The sequence below is a fragment of the Hyaena hyaena genome, unplaced genomic scaffold (genome assembly GCF_003009895.1).
Source record: "Hyaena hyaena isolate Hyena2069 unplaced genomic scaffold, ASM300989v1 scaffold_168, whole genome shotgun sequence".
Classification (NCBI taxonomy): domain Eukaryota; kingdom Metazoa; phylum Chordata; class Mammalia; order Carnivora; family Hyaenidae; genus Hyaena; species Hyaena hyaena.
Window position 1 is genome coordinate 1,697,999 of NW_024080800.1, and position 22,475 is coordinate 1,720,473.

The following is a 22,475-nucleotide window of genomic DNA, read 5'->3' on the forward strand; positions in this document are numbered from 1 at the left end:
TCTCTTCTTCCTTCTAGCCCCTTCTGAAAGAGATTCATCTTATAGGAAGAAAAATTCATAGCAGAACCATCTGACCTCTCAGGGGAGATGTCCTAGTCACTGTAATTTGGTTGGCAGAAAAAGCAGTCTCTGGTGTCAAAAGACCTGAGTTTGAATCCTGTCAGTATTACTTCCCAAAGTCTTCCCTCAGAGCCTCAGTCTATCAGTAAAACTGAAATAATAACAGGTGTGTGGTGAGAACTATGTGAAATTACTTGTATAAAGCATCTGGAATCTAGTAGGCACCTTGTATATGCTAGTTCTCTCTCCTCTTCCTATTGAGGAAAATAGTCAATAAACAAAAGAGTTACCTTTCCAAGACTTAAAGTTTTCTATGAGAGCTGGGGAGGCCTCAGAGGTGACAACCCAACCCATCACTGTAGAGATAAGGAAGAGATGCAGAGACAAGCCACAGCTAGCCCAGTGTTGGACCAGTGATCATCAAGGCCAGCAAAGCAAGCCCTTATCACCACACTAGTCATGCCCAGTTAGTCCCTTTAGCTGCACTTGGAATTGCCACTTAGGGAGGCTGGACTCTCAGTTTTCACAGATGGCCTCTCCCATGTTTGGAGAAGCGTTTGCTCTGTATTAATGCCAGCCTTCCAGCGGAGGCAGCTTAGATGGCCTTCCTCATTCTATCACCTTCTAATTGACTTCAAGAGGCAAACCAGACATGGAGCTCCCAGAAGCCGGATCGACCAGGCTGTGCTTTTACTCCATTAGCCTTTCAGCAGACAAAGAGCTTTATAATATGTGTAAGGCTGCCTGGGATGGGGGTGGGGGACATTTGGAAGGTGAAACTATCAGGGAAAACTGCAGGTAATAGATTCTCCCAGGACGTTCTGAGTAAAGAGCACCAGCTGCCACTGGGCTCAGAAGCATCCATCATGTGACAAGGTCTCTTCCCAGACACTGCCTGGCAGGGGAGTATGAGTATTTCATGGAATCCAACCCAAATGGTCCAGTCCCTTCTTTTCAGATATGAGAAACTGAGGTCTAGCAAGAAGAGACTGCTCAAAGTTACATAGGAAATTAGGAGGGACAGAACAGCAGAGCAGATACAAGCACAAAGCTGCATCTGCCACTCACTTGCTGTGTTAAAATCTCCTTCCCACCATGTTTGTGCATTTATCCATTTATCCTAGTAATTATGTTGGCTTTTGCTTTATACCCATAGTATAACATAGTGGAGCTATGTTGTACAGATACAAATAGTGACAACTTTCTGGTAGTTTTATTGAGACTCTCTTGCTTCCTAATGTTGGGCTTTAGAATATTAGATATTCCTAATTTGTGCCTCAATGTCTTTGTCTAATGTTAACATAGTGCCTCTTATTGGGATATTTTCTTCTGTCCTTTTCCTTTCAGTCTTTCTGTATTCTTAAGTTTTATGTGTATTTTTATGAAGAGCATTTAGCTGAAATCATTGTTGTTGTTATTGTTGTTGTTATTGCTGTTTTAAAAATATAATCTTACCATCCCAACCTTTCAGCCAGTGAATTTAGTCTCTTTACATTTATCATGATCAGTGACAAATTTTTATTTATTTCTACCTTTTTATTTTCCTAGAACATTTATTACATATATTTTTATTTTTATAAATTAATGTATATGGTATATATATAAGTAATGGGACATATTAATAATTTGAAACATGAGAATCTAGCACTCATCTTATAAATTAGAGCATTATTAAGCCACAGAAATCCTCCTTCCTCCCCTCCCATACATGGTCTGTATGCACTCCTAAACAACAGATTGCTTAGTTTTGCTTGATTTTCACCTTAATAAAAATGGTGTCCTACTTCATATAGTTTTCATGATTAGCTTAAAATTTTTGCTTACCCTTTTGTTTCTGAGATTCATCTGTTACTGTATGTAGCTGTGGTTCATTAGTTTTAACTGCTGCATACTATTCCATGTGTAAGGACTCCGTAATTTATTTATCCATTCTTTTACTTGTCATCACTTGGGTGGTTACTCATTTTTTGTATGATTCCTGAGTTGCAAGTAGAAGGGTTTCTCTAGGGCACGAATCTTAAAGTGAAATCAACTGGGGTTTGTACTGGGTTTGTACGTGTTCAACTTTATAAGATAACACCCATAAGATCATTGTTTTCCAAAGTGACTGCCAATGCACATTCACCAGCAGTGAATAAGAGCTCCTATCGTTCCATGTCCTTGCTAACATTTGGTATTGTTGGACTTCTTTATTTTTGCTTATCTAGTAAATGTGAAATGCAATCTTTTTGTGGTCTTAATTTGCATTTTCCTGAGGAAGGACATAGTTGTTTCAGGAGCAGGGAGTGATCAGGAACAGGGAGTGATCAGCTGCATAGAATGCTTTTTCTAGATGTAATGGTTTAATGGGTCACCCCTCTCAAAGATGTCTGCATTTTAATGTGGGACAATGTCTGCACTCAAAGGAATGGATCTTAAGTAGTGTATAAACAGCCCTATCACAGGCCAGTAAGAGAAGGGACAACTAGGAAGAGGAGCAGATTCACAGTACCCTCACATCTAGGGTGACCAACCATTCTGATTTGCCTAGAACTTAAGGGTTTCCTCGGATGCAGGACTTTTTGTTTTTAAACCAGAAAAATCCCAAGCAAGTCAAGACAAGCTTGTCATGTACCCATACTATATGTAGATGTTTTCCAACCCTATTCATCCTAAAACATTTTATTCCATGCAAGGAGCCTAACTGTCACACACACACACACACACACACACACACACACACACACACACTCACAAAACAGGCCTGGCCTCCATATGTCAGATGGCAGCATATAGGCTGCAATCTGAAGCTACCTTCTCATCTAAAAACATTGCTCCAAGGGACTGTCCCTGTTCTCAGTGAATAAGGTGAGTGAAGGAATTTTATTTCTCACTTCAAAAGAAAAATCTGGATCACACTGCATTTTATGCCAGTGCGTTTCTTAGTAGCTGTTTTTCCAAAAATCCCTGTTTCCCCCAGCTGGGAAAATGTGATATCTCGAAAACACATCTCAAAAATGATACAGACCCCAGGGCCAGTCTTCTGGAAGAATCAGCCACATGCTAGGGAGCCACGTTATACAGACATATAGTCCAAATTCTGCCTCCCCCACAAGGCCTGGGTACACCCAGGAGCTCCTGATGGATGCCTGTGTCTCAAAGCAGGCTAAAGGGGCTCTTGCTAGAGGTGGAGTTTCAGGGAATAAAGATGACAGGAACCACCACTGTCAGTTTTTCTCCCTTGCAGCAAGTTATGACAGCACAAGTTAACACCTGTGTTAACGGTTTCTCATCTTGCAGATAGGGTTGGTGCTTCTTGTGAGCCGGGCTGGTGTTGCAGGAGGGCATGCGCACAATTGCCCTTGTTGTGAAAGTAGTTTGATACTTCCGTCCATTCGGTAAATAGTGTAGCATGATAAATGGTTTTAAAAAATAGTAATTAATTAGTGATCTAAATTCTAATATGTGTGGTTTATCTCAGACATTGTATGTGCAATATAATTCAAGAAATTTGTTGTTGTGGGCAGCTGGGTGGCTCAGTTAGCTAAGCATCCAACTTCGGCTCAGGTCATGATCTCACAGTTCATGAGTTCGAGTCCCAGGTTGGGCTCTGTGCTGGCAGCTCAGAGCCTGGATCCTGTTTCACATTCTGTGTCTCCCTCTTTCTCTGCCCTTCTGCTCATGCTCTGTCTCAAAAATAAATAAGCATTTAAAAAAAGAAAAAGAAAGAAATTTGTTGTTGTTGTTTGCTCTGTAGAGCACAGAAAGGCAAGAGGCCACTGTAAATATCCCTTATTTACTTCAGGGCTTGTGAAGTTGCCTTCAGGTTCAAAGCCCTAGGAATAGAAAGGGCTTCCCAGGTGGGTCCAGAAGAACTTATTCTGCAATTGTCTCCCCCCACCACCCCCCCCCTCCCTGCCTGGCAGAAAACAGTCCTTCGGGTGGGTTTGGGAGACTTGCTTTATTTGGTCTGTGTCTCTTAGTCTGATATGAGGCCATAGAAAAGAGATCTGCCCAGAATCCCATTAAATGGCTGAGTGTCTTAAATGAAGAATGAGTGTCTCAGGAAGTGGCAGGGGGATTCCCTTCTCTGTCCTACCTCTCCCTGAGTGGTCTCCAGACAGAGAAGCCTATGCCCACCTGCCCTCCCCACAGGCTGACCGCTCTCTCCCCGCGAGACCAGTTTGGTGGGTGCCCACCTAACTCTGGGCAAGGAAAGCCCCTGGAGCACCCTCACCTATGAGCAACCACCATGCCCTCATTCTTCAGTCCCTCTTGTTTCTTTCTCACTTTGGCCTTCATCCCATTTAGTAACGGGGCTCACACCAGTTGCTGCCCTTCTGGCCAGCAACAACATCAGGTGCACCCCCTTGTTGCATGCACTCCTTGGAGGTGGTCAGACAGAAGATGCAGGGATCCAGCCTGGTGGAGGCACCAGGCCTCCCACGCCCTCTCAGAAATAAAGTCACCCTCTGACTTTAGGTACCAGTGGGCACTTCCACACACAGGATACAAGCCAGGCTGCCAGGATGGAGGTCACCTCAACACCCAGACAGGGTCATCTGAGAGCAGGGCTGCAATGCCCTGGGAGCCTGGAGGGGGAAATGAAATCAATGGATGGTAGTTCATCTGGATGGTGAGTATAGGCAACAGCACAGAATGATGGTCCTTGATGGTCCTTGGCCAGATTCTCAGCGATTTCCAGACACCCAGTATAAATGCCGGTGGCTAGTGAAGTTTTCTCTTTTAATGTAGTGAGGGATTTTAATTTAAAGGTCTGCCTCTTCTGTAGAAATTATGCCCTTACATCTTTCCATAGTTAAAATGTAACGTACTGAATATAGTAATGATGCCAGGAGTCAGCAGATTAGCTGAGTTTCCTTTGAGTTAGCTTAGATTGGCTTACCTTAGGTTAGTATTTTAATGTCCTTACTTGACACAACAGGAGACTGGGGGGGAAAAAAACTACATCAGTCCCTAAGTTTTGTTTAAATTTTTTCCATGAGATGTAGATGTCTGTGAGCCACAGATCTTGAGAACTTGGGCAAAAGTGTCCTGAAGTCGACCTCACCTTGCTAAACCCTCTTCAGGACAATAGCTGTGTGCCAGGCACTTACAAGCTGCGGGTGTCCTGAGGGCAGGCACATTCATACCCCTGACAGATCCCCACTGTGAAGGACATTGCACAGCATTTCAGCCTCTCGGAGTGTGATGCCAACAGGCCCTGCTCAGCCAACAACTCTCACAGCACCCCATCTGATTATGTGATCGGCAGCCTGTCGATTTGGTCAGCACTAGCATCCAGTCTGCTGACCAGTCATCCTCTCCCAGGAAGTGGCTTACAAATCAGATTCCTGAGAGCATGGTTAGCATGCCCAAGCCTCTGAGGCTGTTTATGCTGACAAACGAGGGTTCTGGGTCCCAAAGCCTGGGGCCAGCCCCTGCGCTGGAGAGCCCTCATCAAGGTGAATGCCTCTTGTGGGTCTCTTGCAGCCAACAAGCCAGCAGTCCCCAGAGACACCTTAGTGTGCCACAGGCACCCATTTTCTTTCAAACTGCAGTAAAGTTCACTGCAAATCTGTCTAGGGAAGAATTTGGACAACTGCTCTAAGCTAGACTTAAATTAGGATTTATACTGTTTTAAGCAGATGGCTTTGGGTTCCCTCTTTGAGCACGGTTCTCTTCACGTGTAGGTGGGGCCACCTGCCTCAGAACACTGAGGCACTTGTTAAAACTCAGGTCCCAGGCCCTCCCTCAGAATCTCTGCAGTGGGGCCCAGGAATCAGCTTTTTTTTTTTTTTTTTTTTAATTTTTATTTATTTCTAGGAGAGAGAGAGACAGCGTGAGCAGGGGAGGGTCAGAGAGAGAGGGAGATACAGAATCTGAAACAGGCTCCAGGCTCTGAGCTGGCAGTCAGCACAGAGCCCGACGCGGGGCTCGAACCCACGAACCGCGAGATCATGACCTAAGCGAAAGTCGGACGCTTAACCAACTAAGCCACCCAGGCGCCCCTGGAATCAGCTTTTTAGAAACAAGCTGTGATTTTTTTGTTTTATACAATATCTGAGAACAGCGACCATAGAGATGGAAGGCAGCCAATGGGATTTCACATGGTAGGAAAAAATCTCTAGGCTTTCTCCTTCTAGATCCAGGAAGCCAACTTATTTCCTATCTTTAAAAACACTTTTTGTTATTGTCCAGTTAGCACCAAAACAGGTTTTGACCCAAAAAAAAACAGGTTTTGACCCAAGGACTGAACTCAGAGAGAGTCTGGAATAAACCTGGGTTGTCTCAGGGCTCCCACAACAGAATACCATATACTGGGCAGCTACAACCACCAACACTTATTTCTCACAGTTCTAAAGGCTGGGAAGTAGAATCTCAAATTGCCCACCAATTCTGTTCCTGGCGAGAACCAGGAGAGCTGCTTTCTTGCTGTATCCATGCTTGGTGCAGAGAGATAGATCATCTCTCTTCTTAGAAGGTCACTAATCCTATCATGAGGGCTCTACTCTCAGGACCTAATTACCTCCCAAAGATTCTGCCAAACATCCCATCCCATTGGGGGTTAGGGTTCTAATGTGTGAATTTGGGGGACAGAAACATTCAGTTCACGGCAGGGGTCTTGCTGAAGAGCCATAGTGAAAAGCAAAGAGGTTTTGAGGTTGGATTCCCCTTCCCACTCCTGATTTTCTGGGACTAGAGAGGGAGGAATGCAGTGAGTGGCCTCCTCCATCCACCTGCCTGTGGTTCCCCCAGGTGGACAGTGGTAGTCTCAGGGTTCTGCTTTTCACTGAAAAAGTCAGCAGAACACACGTGACATCTATGTGACTCGGTGAACCAGGAGGGGTCCCGTGAATTGCATCACTATGAGGAGGGACACAGAATGGGATAGCCATGAGGGTGTTAAAGAGTCTCTTAACCCTTCAAGGTCTCACCAAGTCCTTTAATCTGTGGTACCCTGGAGCTTCTTGGGACCCCATTTCCACAGTGTGAGGGAAGAATGGTAGAGTGGAAAAAGAGAAAGGGAGATTAAAATCCCTGCTCAAACTGCATGTTAGTACTGTGATATCAGTCCACCTCAAATTTAAGTGGAAAACTGAGGTAATGAAACTCCATCTTAACAGAATTGGTGCGGTCATTAAACAGGGTAATGTGGTAACTTGCTGGCCTGCAGTAGGTGCTAAACCAAGGGGAGCTCAAAAAATGAGTTCACCAAGGCATTCCTCTCAACGCTTTCCACAGTGTCCATGGCCCATCTGCAGCCTCTGCACTCCCAGCTCATATTTTTACATTTTCTCCCCTAACATACCTGCACATCCCAGGAAAGCCAGCAAAAATCAGGAAACCTGGCTAAACATATTGATGTCACAAGCTGCCTTCCTGTGGCTGCCCTCCTCAGGTCTCTGTTCCTTTCCTGCACCTTGACTCAGCAGATGATTCATGTCAACCCCATTGAGAAGACATAAACTGGACCCTTCCTTCCTCCCTTCCCTCTCTCCCCTCCACTTGAGTCCTAGTCCTGCTCCTTCTGAGCTATCCCCAGCTAACCCCCTCTTTATAGTACCATTGACTCCTGTCCTCACTCACAAATCCATACAGTGCTTTCCCCAGACTAAACATTGGCCTCCTGGCTGCCACACCGCTCCCACCTCTCAGCACAAACATCTATGCAATGCTTATTTTATTTTTAATTGTAATTATATTTTTCATTGACATATTCCTTTGTTCCTGCTATCTGCTTTTGTCCCCGTACTGACACTGAACTTGCTCATGAGCAACCTCATGATTGTCAAATCCAGTGGTCTATTCTCATTTCTTTTCCACTGTGGGAAGAGCATAAGAGACAACAAGGTGGGTGAGAACAGGAGGGAACATTTCCTGAGCAGCCACTAGAGTCCAAGCACTGATCTGGGCACCAGTTAACAAGTAAGAGCGGAAGTTGCAGATTATGTTAGAGAGAGCTTTAAGGATCCCGCTAAGGAGTTCATGCTTACTAGTAGGCAACGACCAGTTGGACGATAAAGCTCGTGTCTATGGAATGAAGAACTGTACAAGGCATCAAGTAATCAAAAACTAAGTTAAGGGAAAGTGGTCTGGAAGATCAGAGGAATGGGAGGAGTTACGAAGACCAGAGAAGCTACCCTTGAAGAAGGCTAGGACTCAGGTTGGTGCCAAAAGGAGCACATCCCAGGAGCATAAATGAGATCAGTGAAGGTACCCCGTGGGGCACTGCTTTCCTCTGCATGTGGCTGTGACCCAACTCCTTCTCTTCACAGTGCCGTGGAGCAGGGGCCATGGATTTTAAGAGGCCGGTAGTAAATACTGCAGGCTTTGCAAGACCTGGGGTCTCTGTCAAAGCCCCTCCCTTCAGCCACTGCAGCACAAAAGTTACTAACATATTTAAAGCAATGGGCATGGCTGTGTTCCAAGAGAATTTTAGGGTCCCTGAAATCTGAATTTCATATAATTTTCACATGACATGAAATAATCTTCTTTTGATCTTTTAAATCATTTACAAATGTAAAAATCTTTCTTAACTCACAAACCCTATGAAAACAGGTGGTGACCTGACTTGACTGGTGGGCAGTAGTTTGTGGCCTGTGCCATGGAGGACTAAAGCATGGGGCCCGTGGCGTCAGGGGACCTGGGTTCATGCCTGACCATTCCCCTCCACCACCACGACTCACCACTTATGCAGAAGCTAACTCCTTGTGTCTCAGCTTCCTCACCTGCAGAGTAGAGATAAAGATAGGAGCATCTAATTCCTCTGGTGCCTGTGCAAAGTAAGTGAGCAGGAAGTCTTGAACCCATGAAACTTCCCCAGAGGCACAGAGGAGGACCAGAGTGCAGAGCATAGGTGTGGTTGGAAAAAAACTTGAGACTCAGAGTCATGAGTTTTAGGGTCTAGTTTGAGATCTGCTGCATGATCTTTCAAGGCCAGTTTCTTAGTTTCTTTTTATGTAGAATTGCAATGATTTTACCCACTCTGGTGGGGATTGGTTGGGGGCGAGAGGGTGGGAAGTAGGCGAGGGGAAAATGACAAAATAAATATGGTTGCACTTGGAAAAGTTAAGGAGGCTTTGTAGTACCCAGTACCCAGATCTCAGTTTCGAATTTTGTTCTTTAACGAAAAGGAACCAACACACACACATACACACACACAAACAATGTTGGAGGTCAGGAGACATGGAGGGGCAATCCGAAGAGCTCACAATGGCTGAAGATGGAGCAATCGGAACAACAAAAAAAAAGTAGCATCAGATTATAATCCAAGGTATAGAGTACATATACATGGGTTCACATTGATATAAAGGATTGAATAAACAAGTAGGTGAGGAAGAATAGACAAATATTCTATTGGTCCCATATTATCCCATGAAGAAAAATTCCAAATAATTTATGGAGATACTCCACTGTCAAGGAGGGGAAACATAACTGCCTATCCTCAAGGGTGGGCTATGCATAGTGGCTTTCTTCCAAAGAGTGTAGTATGGAAAGGGACAGGGAGTAGCTTTAGGGTGGATAAGCCTGACAAATGCTGCCTCAGTCAAGTGACCCAAGCCAACATCAATAGTGATAAGCCATACTGATAGCATGTACCCTTGATATCATGTGATGAGAATGGCACCTTACCTCTGGGGTCTTCCTCCAAAAAACCCATATCCCCCATCTTGTAATGAGAAAAACATTAGACAAATTCTAGCTAAGGGACACTCTACAAAATACCTAACCAGTATCCTCAAAACTGTCAAAGTCATCAAAAACAAGCAGTCTTGAACTTTGTTTAATAACAAAGCACTGGTCTTAGTAGGAAGCCTAGTTTAATAGGCAAAAGTAATAAAAATAGGAACTCTATTAAAAAGTAGCCAAAAATGGTTGTCCACAGCAATAATCACAAACAAGTCTTCATCTTCTCTCACCTCTGCTCTCATACCCGTCACTGCCCCCCTCAAGCCCTCCCCAATCAGAATCTCCTTCCCACATCAAGTCCACACAGACTTTCTGTCTCCATGACACAGATCAGCTTAGCTTTTATTCCAGCAATAAAGACCCCTTTTTTGTAAGAGGAAAAGACTACATAAAAGATGGTGCAGAAATTACTAAATTCTCTTTGGCCGGCTTGGAGAGGCATGAAAATCTGTCAATACTCCCACACTAAAAATGTTTGTTCTTTCACATACAATCCACAGCCGACTTCAAATTGATTAATGTAATCTCCTTGACTATTTCTTGTGAGACACATAAATTGCATTACTCAATTTGTTAATGGAAACTACAAACTGGCGGCCTGTGTGGCTCATGGTGTAATGGTCTATTGTCTATGCTAAGAGACTTTTGGCCGAGGAACAGAAAGTAGAGTGTTTGTATTTCCCACATGTTTCAGCCAACTGAGACCCTCTTTGGGCTCAGGGTTCAAGACAAGAAAAGGCAGTGGAAATACGAGAATGAATTCAGGTATAAACCAGAATCCAAGACTTGTCCACATTCCAACTTACTCATGTAGACAAAATTGAATGCTAGGTCTGATGTTCTTAGCTATGCTATTTTTCAATAAATCACCTGCCATTATGAAATGCTGTGGATAATTTTTGTGTTTGATGTATGTGTTCATTCTTTAAAAACTATGGTTTCCCTGTTCTGCGTGGCATTTATCCATTCTTCTTCTGAGCTCATCTGAGCAGAAAGAGGAAAAAATGCAAAGGGTTGCAAATAAAAAAGGACAGATCTGTTTTCTATTCCCATTTCAACGCTGAGTGACTTGAACAAGGCAATTACCTTCCCTGTACCTTAATTTTTCGATTTAAAATGGGGTTAGGGGTGCCTGGGTGGCTTAGTCGGTTAAGCGTCCGACTTTCGCTTAGGTCATGATCTCGTGGTTCGTGGGTTCGAGCCCCGCGTCGGGCTCTGTGCTGACTGCCAGCTCAGAGCCTGAAGCCTGTTTCAGTCTGTGACTCCCTGTCTCTCTGACCCTCCCCTGCTCATGCTGTCTCTCTCTCTCTCTCTCCTAGAAATAAATTTAAAAAAAAAATTTTTAAATAAAAAAATAAAAAAAATAAAATGGGGTTAGCAATCACTGTGTCTTGCCCCAAGTCCCAGAGGTAATGACACAAAGACATATCCACTTGGCAGAAACACCTTTACAATGAAGCTACTGCACACAGATAATGTGAAATTTCTACATCTTTTACAAACCAACAGCTGTTCACACTGCACCACACTTGTTACTAGATTTTATTTATTTATTAATTTATTTTTTCTTGCTTGAAAGTGGAAATTTATTTTTTTTTTACAAATAGTTTATTGTCAAATTTGTTTCCATATAACACCCAGTGCTCATCCCCACAAGTTCCCTCCTCCATGCCCATCTCCTCCCTCCCCCTCAAATTTTATCAGAAGATTTCACCCAAAGAAAAGGAAAATGATCACTAACTGGTTATTTGTTAGCAGGTGTTATTGCTAAGATTTGCCTTGTGAAGAGGAGATACTTTACAGACACAGCATGAGGGCCATGAGACTGGGAACTTAGTCCAGACAGGGTGGACAAGCTATTATGACTAGGACTGTTTTCATTATTTTAAGTGTTCCTCAGATCCCAGGGACTAGAAGGAGTGTAAAAACTGGCCAACACCCATATTTATGGTGCAACTTACTTCTATCAGGAAATGTTTACTGATACCAGTTGGCACTGATTGAAGCCGTTTTAAAACAATGCCCCACTAAATAAATAAATAAATAAATGCTCAACAGAATGATAAAGTACAAGCATCAGTTCTGCTGCATGTATCTAAGTCCCTCTCAACTCTGATTTCATTACAGGCTGCAGTAGCCAGGGCAAAAGAGCATCCCAGATCTGTCCCTGGTTACTCATCCAGCAAGGAGGATTCCACTGCAGTGATAGTCTGCCAACCTCAAGCAGAGCACATTAACTATCTGGAAGGGTTGAGGGTGGGTGTGCTATATCAGCAAAATATCAGTGCCCACTGATACTTGTAAAAAAAATGTCACAGACAAAATGCAGTCTTGTTCTCAATGGGATTGTAATAAACCAAGGAGGCTCGCAAACCTTGTGCTAAATTGGTATACACTGGACTAAGGTACATACTGGAAAATGGCATCAAGACACTGTTATGGATTGGGGGGTGAGGTGTGCCCTGTGCAATGAATACAAGCACATAAAATGCACAATACTTTATCGCCCCTGTTATGAGAAAATGCCAATAACCTCAATGAAATGCTGATTGGTCCAGGTGCTGGTGTCAGTTTGGAGCCACCGGTATGGGATTGTCTGCTCAGATGTCGCTATCTGGGCTGTCTAGCTTGGTTGGCGCTTCCAAAACCATTAAGGGGATTCCAGGGATATATACATGATTTGATGTCATCTGCAAGACCGAGAAGATTGGCCAGGGAATAGAATACAGACTCAGTGGCTCCCTCTCTGTCTCCCTGCCTACTGAGACAGAGTCTCTTTCTCCCCCACATTCCCTACCCCACCAAAGTAAGAACCTTCACCCAACACGGAATCTTCCTGGCCACCACTCTCTCAGACCAGCCCCTTTGGCCCCACTCCAGCAACAACTCTTCCTCCTTCCTTTCCTCAAAGCCCCACTGACATGAAGTTATTGAGGCTGTTTACGGAACATGAGAGGAGTAATTATAGAAACTAGAGAATTACAGCACAAGACAGGATAGTACTTCCTTGAATCTGCCCTCAGATACCACTATTCTTTGTACTCTGTTGAGCAGTCCTCACCACGGGCAAACTCTTGTTGGCTGTGCCCTTTTACTAATCCCTGCTTCCAATCATGGGGCTCAGGAATCCTCACTCTTGCTTTCTCTCTCTTTCCCCTCCACTCCCTCTCATGCTTAATCTCTCATCTTTCTCTTTCTTGTTACTTGTGCTCTTGATATTCTCTTCCATAGAGACAGGTTTAGCATGTGTCTCCCTACCTCAAATTAAACTTTTAGCCTATCTTTTCTTGTCCCCAAACACAGTACGGTCCTCGGCTAAACCAAGGGCAGTCTGATTTATGCTCTTCTTTCAGCATTATGAAGTCTGCAGAGGCTTTGTAGTTCAGGGTTTATTGTGCTCTTTAACATATAACCCAGTGAAATTTTCAGGCAGGAGTATAGTCCTCCTGTCTCTACCCCATTCTCATGAGCAGACTGGAAGGAGGAGGGGGTTGGGTAAGGCAGCTTGGTTTCCTTCTGCTGGAGTCCATTGTTTACACATCTCTTCTTAGAGCATTTCCAAACTCTGGAGCCATTCCTGGCAACACATCCTGTTTGGGGCCTTTCTCTGTGTCTGAGAGAGCTGACCAAGAGAAACTCTGAAACCAAGACATCATGAGAACCTGTGCAGGGATGGGCCAGCGGATTTGCCACATGATCTCTTCTGGGAAGCTGAAAGCCTGGCTGCAAATAACTGAAACTATCCCCTGACCCTCTTCTTAAGAAATTTGCAGGTCTAGAAATATTTTGTATTGGAGACCTGAGTAAAATAATATGAGTTGTGCTGCCATGGATAAATGATGTACTATAAAGCCACAGAAACTGAGATCGTCTGGAGCTGGCACCGGAAAGAAAGATAAAGGAAACCGAAAAAAAGCTCAAAACAGAGCCAAGGATACATGTTAGTGGTATAAGGTATAAATGCAATTTCAAATCAGCAAGGAAAGGACACAATATCTAATAGCTGGGAAAGCTGTAGACAATTACTGAAGAAAACAATGTGGTAGCTTCTATCATAATACTAATCATAATAAATCCCTGATGGACTGAATAGCTGCAATGCAAATAATCAAATAAATAAACTGGAAGAAAACAGGGGAGAATATTTTCATGACTTCAGTATTGAAAAGGTAATTCTAAGTATAATATGATAGACAGAAGCCATAAAGAGTTCTCGCAAATTAGTAAGGACTGTATGAACACTCCCATGTAAAATTGAGCGAATTATACAAGCAGTCAATTTGGAAAAGAAGAAATGACAATGACAAAAAGCATAATTATAAAATTTCAACTTATAATGAATCAACACTATTAAAAGTAAGCTATCGTGTTGTCAAAGACTAACAGACATCCCAATGCCCAGTGCCACCGTGCAGGAAACAGGGAAAGCCCAGAAGAGGCCATGAATTAGCAGATACTTTCTGAAGAGGGACAATATACACCAAACCTTGAAGAATATTTTAATTCTGGCTAATTAATGCTTGGGAAATGAGAATGAGAGTGAAGATATGTATTGAAGATGTTAATTACAGTATCAGTTAAATATCAACAAATTTTTTATATAACTCAAATGTCCCAATTAGAAGACAGGCTGAATACCCATGTACTTCCATAACATAGGGCACCACCACACTTGTTAGAAACACTGTTATAGAATAGATTTATTGACATAAAAAGATGATTATGACACAGTGTTATTTTTGAAGTAATATACTTACGTATGTACAAATAAGAGCATGCATGTCCAGATCAGTATAGGAAGATGCAACTTTATGAGAATTTATTTCTAGGTCATGGGATCACAAGAGCTTCTAAAAGTTTTCCTTTAATGCTTGTCTATATTTTCAAATCCACAATGAATATATAGTGCTTGCAGCAAGAAAACTATTAATTACAAAATCAGGGTGCTTGGGTGGCTCAATCAGTCAGTTAAGCATCTGATTCTTGATTTCAACTCAGGTCATGTTCTTATGGGATCAAACCCCAAGACGGGGCTTAAGATTCTCTCTCTCTCATTCTGGCCCTACCCTGTGTGCTCATTCTCATTCTCTCTCTCTCTCTCTCTCAAAAAAAAAAAAAAAGAAGAAGAAGAAAAGAAAAAGAAAAAAATGAAGAAGTAGGAAATGCTCAGGCCTGGGGCTCTGTGCCTACAGGACATGCATTCAAGCAGATGCTCGACCCCCCTGTAGAGGGTGCCCTCAGGGGGGCTTCTTGCTGGATGTGGGTGTCAGGTGAGAATTCTAATGTCCTTCCAAGCCTGAAATGACATCTTTCTATGAAGCATTTCCTTGGGGCCAGTTCTGCAAGGGTGATTAAAGAGGAACACCACTGGGCTCTGTCTCCAAGGACCATACCATCTAATGAAGCAGATAAAATATAAAAAGGAGCCTGGAGAAGAACACATCAAAATCCTGACTTGTGTGGTTTGGACAGTGACTGCAGAAAAACATACGCTTTATTCCCTGTTTTGTTCACTGGCAGAAGCTGAGCCACTGGGGGTAGGAACTTGGGGGACCTAATTTTTCCATGAATTAAATGAATACACTTGAGCATCTGCCTTGATTAGTCAGCATACCCTGAAAGAGGATGACTCGGGGGCATTTCTGCCCCAAGCTTATGCCTGGATGCAGTTGATGGAAGTATGATCCCAGCCCCTCTCTGAAGGACAGTGAGAAGAACATGTCCTCACATCACTATATCCAAGGGTGGACTGGTCACAAGCAGGGGAGTGTACATGGGGGCTTTGTTATCCCATGCAGATGTCTTCCTCTGGCCTCTGCCTGCTCCCTGCCTTTTGTGACCCAGCAGTTTAGGAATGGAGTCCCCACTTACTGCCTGCACACCTCACTCCCCATCAGCTGGCCCACCTGCTCTAGCCATCGCTGACCACCCCACAAAAATGGAATCTGCCCATGACCTCCTATTTCCAAAACTGCAGAGCAAGTTCCTGTACTCATCCCACCCTCTGCCCTCCCAACACTCCTCCCACAGGTAGGCTCCACCAGCCCCTGGACTCTCTCTCCCCACCCCACCCCCACCCCTCACCCTCCTCCTTCCCTTCTACCCTCATGTGGGCCTCTACCCTCCTCTCTCCTCTCATCTTCTCAGGGTTTGGGAACACCCAAGGGCTCCAAATCTAATCTCCACCCAGGCCTCTTGTCCTAGCTCCAGCCAGATCCAGACACTCAACTGCCTGCTCTGAAGGTCAGCATGTCCAAACATCAACTTGCTGACCTCCCTAACAAGCCTCCTCCTCCTCCCGGAGGCTGCCCTCCTGCCCATACCTGCAACAGTCAGCCTCACTCTCCCCCATTCACACAGGCCATAGATCCAGCTGAACTGCCCAGTGGCAGCCAAGGCCACCAGCTTTTCCTCCCAGCCACAGCATCCCTTGGGGCCTTCCTCTCCTCCCCATCCATCCAGTCTGCCATGGCTCTAGCTCAGGTCACTGTCGCTTCCAGCCTGGAACCTCACACAGCATCCTAAAGGCTGGTGCCTCTAGCCTTGCCTGCCTCCATCCAAGCCCCCCTGTTTAAAACCATTTTGTGGTTTCCCATCAACTTCAGAATTCATTATAAACTCCCCAGTGTGTCATAAAATACACTTCATGATTTGGCCTCTGTCTACCTTTCTGGCCAAGTCTCCTGATACTTCCTCACACAGCCATGTTCCATTCAGTCCGAGTCACAGCATAGCATGGCATCGTGCCAATATCCTCCCTTGGTGACTTTGCACTTGCTGTTTTCACTACTAATAGTGTCCACCTCCTGCACATATATCAGGGCCTGGCCAAGCACACCTCCTCCAGGAAGCTTCCCTAATTGGATTGGTTGAGAGTCTCACTTCTGCACTCCCATTACTCTCCATGCACTTAGTAACGGAATGCCTACTGTGTTCAGGGTAATTTTAAAAATTATTTACATATGTATATATTTTTTATATTTCACATATATTTATAAAGGCCCCTAACACCTGTCTCAGTGTCTCCACTCCACTTAAAGAGGTAACCGCTGTCAGTCACTTCCTTTTTCTTTGGCAGTCACTTCCTATGTCACATTCTTTGGCACTTCTCTGTGTCCCCCCAAGACTGAGCTCCTGGTGATGAGAACAGAGGCTTGGACATTTCACACAGGGCCACAGAATTTATGAATTAGTAGATTACAGTTTCTTTCTGTCTCCAATAGGACTCCAAGGGCTTTGGGATTTGGTCTAACGTCTAGAAGTGAAAGTGAATGAAGAAATAAATGGATTTTTTTTCATTTACTGCAAAGAAACCACATTTATCTGTAAAGAAGACAATTTTTTTGAAGGAAGTGAAAAGTCCAGCAGGAATCTAGCACTGTACTCGAAGAAACAGCCTGAGGGCGGCTCAAGGAAGGGCAGGAAGGGGGTGCTGCTCAGCTCGTGTCTGTTGAGGGGTGGTCCCACAAGTCCGAGATGCCAAGATGGCTCCAGGGACAGGTGTGTTCCTGGTCACCTCAAGTTGGCAGGACCATTCCAGGAGGTGGGTTCAGCTTGTTGCCCATGAGCTAGGATGTAATGAAAGCTACCGGGCCATAGGTTCTCAGTTTAAGGAGGAACGACATCAGTGGCAGCTTCCAGGAGCAGTAGGCTCAACGACGATGACTGTCAGCCCCAGCCACAAGGAGAACCCCCTGGAGAGTTTCTGAAACTCGGACGCCAGGCAGCACTGCAGGCCAGCCTTAAATCAGAAGCTGAGGCTGGAACCCACACATTGGAATTTTTCAGCACTCCCCAGGCGATTCCAGTGTGCAGCCAAGATTGAGAGCTCTGTGCTTCAAACTGGAACTTGCACATGAATCACCAGGAAGTCTTGTTGAAGCGCACATTTTCTGATTTGGTGCATCAGGGGTGAGGTCTGAGAATCTGCGTCTCTGACAATGGAGCTGGCTTTATAGCTAGTGAGCAGCACGTCACAGGGGGTATTCAAGAAGTAAGGGGCTGATTACAGGTGTGGAAATTGTAGAGAAGGTTAGCGCATTGAATGAGGGTGAACGCATGAACACATCAGTGCTTATCCACCTTTCTGTGACAGCTGAAATCTCCCACCACCACCACCTAACAACCTGATCCACAGAAAGCCACGTATAAACCCAGCAAAGCAGAGTTGCTTATTAGAGTGAGAGCAGGAATCCCAGACCTCTGCCCTCTCGGTCCCCATCCTCCCCCACCTCAGGGCGCCTAGAGCCTCCATGAAGTGCATTAGAAGACGCACTGGATACTATTTAATAAAACCAACTATCTGATTTCAAATGCTGAGGATTATTTCAGAGACTGGAGCTGTTGGTGCTTGAACAACGAGCGACTCCAGATAGTAAGACGTTAGTAAACCTGGATTAGTGAGCATTACAGCATTAAGGACAGGCGAATCCGCAGGATTTGGGGTGACAGTCTGTATTCAGCAAGTTTATCCTATAAAGTATGCCCCTTCTAGAGGGGTGACCTGGAGGGAACAAAGATGGGAGACTGTTGCATGCACTTGACTTCTTAGAGTACCGGGAAGTCCACTGGCAGAATTTAATGATCTGAATCCATGGACATAGCTCATCAAGTGGGAACCATGCCACTCCTACTGTCACAGCCTCTTGCTGTCACTCCTGGTCCTTTCTCTGGTTCACTTCAGATGCATCCCTGACCCCTCTTCTGTTCTCCCAAGGAAGAAATTAACTCTTAAGAGCTGATAAAACCCTGCCTGGCAGGAACCTAGGAAATACCAGATTGGAGAGTCAAAACATAGCGTGAAGCTGCACATAGGATTACACGAAGTTCCACTGACTGGTTCTCTAAAATAATGATTTTGGCAAAAATTAAAAAATTACGAAACAGGATTATCTCCAATTAACTACAAGAATATGGTCAAGCTTCTCCAAGAAGGTATCAAGAGGAAGAAACATATTTATTTTCATATTTTCTAATGATGGAATTTCATTCATTTGACCTAGAGTCATTTAGAAATTTAAAAAAAAAATGTTTTAATGGAGAGTCATTTAGAATTTTTAATAATTCGGACATTGTTTGGATTGAGTATCTGCAATTCTTTTTTTAATGTGTTTTTTTTTTAATTTTTGAGAGGAAGAGTACAAGTTGGGGAGGAGCAGAGAAAGAGGGGTACAGAGGGTCAGAAGTGGGCACTGTACTGATAGCAGAGAGTCCGATGCAGGGCTCAAACTCATAAACAGCGATCATGACCTAAGCCAAAGTCAGATGCTTAACCCACTGAGTCACCCAGGCACCCCAAGTATTTGCCATTTCTATGGAAAAGGGATTTATTTGAGCAAGATTTAGGAGGATACATGTAACCTTTGATCCCATCCAAGAATTGAACCTACAGGTTTGGGGATTTTTATGATTTTAGAAGGGGAGATTGTTGAGGGGCTCCTGGAGGGAGCAGAAAACTACTCATCTGGAGATGTTAAGACCCCAGCATCACTAGAATTTTCTCATGAGTTTTTAAAATTTATTGTGATAAAATATATGGAACATAAAATTTACCATTTTATATTTACTGTATTGTTGCAACCATCACCACAATCCATTTCCAGAAATTTTCCATTATCCCAGGTTCTGTACCTATTATCCCAATCCCTCGCCCCAGCCCCTGGTAACATTTATACCACTTTCTGTCTCTATGAATTTGCCTATTCTAGATATTTCATTTAAGTGGAATAATCCAATATTTGTCCTCTCATGTCTGGCTTATCCACTTAACATGTTTGCGAGGTTCATCCATGTTGTGGTATGTATTAGAAATTTATTCCTTTTCATGGCTGAATAATATTCCATTGCAAGTGTACACCATATTTGGTTTATCCACTCAATTTTTGAGGGACATTTGGGTTGCTTCCACCTTTTGGCTATGGTGAATAGTGCTGCTATGAAAATTGGTGTGTAGGTATCTGTTTGAGCCACTGCTTCCAAATCTTCTGGGTATATATCTAGAAGTGGAATTGCTGGGTCATATTTTTTTTTTTTTTATTTCTAGGAGAGAGAGAGAGAGAGACAGTGCGAGCAGGGGAGGGTCAGAGAGAGAGGGAGTCACAGACTGAAACAGGCTCCAGGCTCTGAGCTGGCAGTCAGCACAGAGCCCAACGCGGGGCTTGAACCCACAAACTGCGAGATCATGACCTAAGCGAAAGTCGGACGCTTAACCGACTAAGCCACCCAGGCGCCCCTGCTGGGTCATATTCTTATGTTATTTTTAATTATCTCCGTTCTGGAATGGACAAATTAATGCCCTACCTGACTATAGTACTTTTTAACTGAAATTAATTTCATACTTTTTATTGTTTACAAATAAGTAAGAAAACTGCTTTTCCTTCTTTAAAAAAAAATAGAGGCTGATAATTTACGTTAACTGATTCAGCTTGGCATTTTCCTAATGGTCTGATCTGTGATTTTCCACAGGGTACTTTGTTTTAAAGTGTAGATTTTATATTCTATTCAAGTATGGTGAGGCCAACAGATGAGGACATGATTGCCATTGAAAAGACAGTTTATTACTCATAGTTCCCAGGACAAAGGGACAAATACGCCATGCAGGGCTACAGGCAGAGAGAGAGCATAGGGGACTTCAGGAAAGCTTTTATTGTGTGTTCCAGAGAAGGAATGGGTGAGGCAGGGTAAACAGGCCTAGAATTGGCTAGTTTGAGTCATTTCCATAAGATCTGCGCCCCTGTCTGAAGTGGCTCTGGTGTGATCATGGCAGCTGGATAGCATCCCACAGTGTAGGAGCCCCTGAGAAAACAAATGGGTGGGGAGTAGAGGCCCTGGGTTGGTTAGCTTGTATATGAAAGGCACACCAGCAGAGTTATCTCTAGGAATTAACTAAGGCAAGGCACAGTCCTTTCCAGGTCAACAAGACCCTAGAACTCAAAGCATCAGATACAGAAACTAAAAGATATGGTTACCACACACTTTAGTGAAGTCATAAAATCTCAGACAATGGGGTTCCAACAGGCTTGCAGACTTGGACCTGAAACAGTGCTTCTCAGGGCTAACCATATGCCAGAATAACTCGGGAAATTTTCTCAGCCGTGGTTTCCTGCTTCTACAGTCAGGGTCAATTAAATGTGTCTCTGAGCAATGATCATTTTAAAAGCTCCCCTGGTGATTCTCATGTGATTCTGGGCTTGAGAACCATTGGTTTAGGACAGTGTTTCTCAAAGTCTGAATCTGGACCAGAAGCAGCATGAACTGGGAATTTGTTATAAAAGCAGATTCTCAGGCCCACCTCAGATCTGCTAGGTGGGAAAGTCTAGGTGAGGTCCAGCACTTTGTGTTCGTACAAGCCCCCCAAGTGAGTCTGAAGCTGGCTCAAGTTTGGGAACCACTGGTCCAGCGTTAAGAGCACAGGTGACTGGACTACAGTGTCCTCCCATCAGGTCCCTGACTCCCATATGGATGTTCGGCCCTCTGAGGCACTGGCCCCACAAAGCTCAATTCATGTGTTTTGATCACCAGCCACGTATTTGTTTGCATAAGGCAGGACTATTCTTCCAGGGAAGAGAAGCAGGTGCAGCCTAAAGTTTCCCAGGGTCTCCCTCTCCCCTTATCTCCAAGTGGTAACTACAGCAATCAGGGGGAGAGGCTGAGATCAGGCAGGAAACTCAGTATGCACTCATTGCCATGGTGACTGGAGAACCCAGAGGCTCCCAGAGGAGGTAACAATCAAGGGGAACCTTAACAGCCTGTTGAGGCTATTGGAGTAGCCTGTCTGCCAAAATGTATATGCTCAGCACCCTGCTTGGCTGAAGCTGTTGTGCATTATTTAAGAGCTCTTCAAGTGTCTTCCAAGTTGCAAATTTTAATATTCAGAGGAAGCTGAATAAGTAAAACTGTGGGGCTTTGCAAAGAAATAACTGAAAACACAGTACCGATAAAGAGAAATTAAGTGAATAAGTGGGTTTTCTTTATTGGAAAAAAAATCATTTCAGAGAACAAGCATGAACAGAGTCATCATTGGATGACTTTTCTCCAGTGACAAAAAGCTGGTTCTGGGGTCACAGTCCTGCCTTCTTATCCCAGCTCCTCTTTTTACCAGCTGTGAATTTGGGAAAGTTAACTAAATTCTAAACTTCAGTTTCCTCATCTACAGAATGGGATTATGATAGTACCTGCTGAATAATTTGTTTTGAGGACTAAATAAGAATAATAGTAGTTAAGTGCATGGTACTGTGCTCTTCACTAAATAAAATCTAATGACCATTTAGGCTATTAATACTATCATTAACATTATTATCAACATAGTGATCTAGAGTGAATTCCCTAAAATATTAGCCATTCCCACTATTATTACTACTACTAAGAGACTGAGCTTCTCCATTAAATTCACAACAGGAGAAAAGGGCTGTAACTAGCCAGATGTACGAAGGACTCCCTGAGAAAAATGTCCCTTCTCTAGGGGCGCCTGGGTGGCTTAGTCAGTTAAGCGTCCGACTTTCACTTAGGTCATGATCTCGCGGTTCGTGGGTTCGGGACCCGCGTCGGGCTCTGTGCTGACTGCCAGCTCAGAGCCTGGAGCCTGTTTCAGTCTGTGACTCCCTCTCTCTCTGACCCTCCACTGCTAACGCTCTCTCTCTCTCTCCTAGAAATAAATAAAACATTTAAAAAAAAAATGTCCCTTCTCAAAATTCAAACAATTATTTTAGCATCCTACTTAGAAGGACACTTGCTTTAAACAGAAT

General features: G+C 44.0%; 1 protein-coding gene and 1 long non-coding RNA gene across 2 annotated transcripts in view; one reads left to right on the forward strand and one right to left on the reverse strand.

Moving 5' to 3' along the window:
• Window positions 1-22,475, forward strand: part of TACR1 (tachykinin receptor 1) — a 149,923-nt gene that overhangs the window by 122,130 nt on the left and 5,318 nt on the right. The gene's annotated exons all lie outside the window — the stretch shown is intronic.
• Window positions 20,267-22,475, reverse strand: part of LOC120236987 — a 29,958-nt gene continuing 27,749 nt past the window's right edge. Inside the window, exon 2 of the long non-coding RNA XR_005529826.1 lies at window positions 20,267-20,526. This is a non-coding gene — a long non-coding RNA (uncharacterized LOC120236987). The remainder of the gene's footprint in view (window positions 20,527-22,475) is intronic.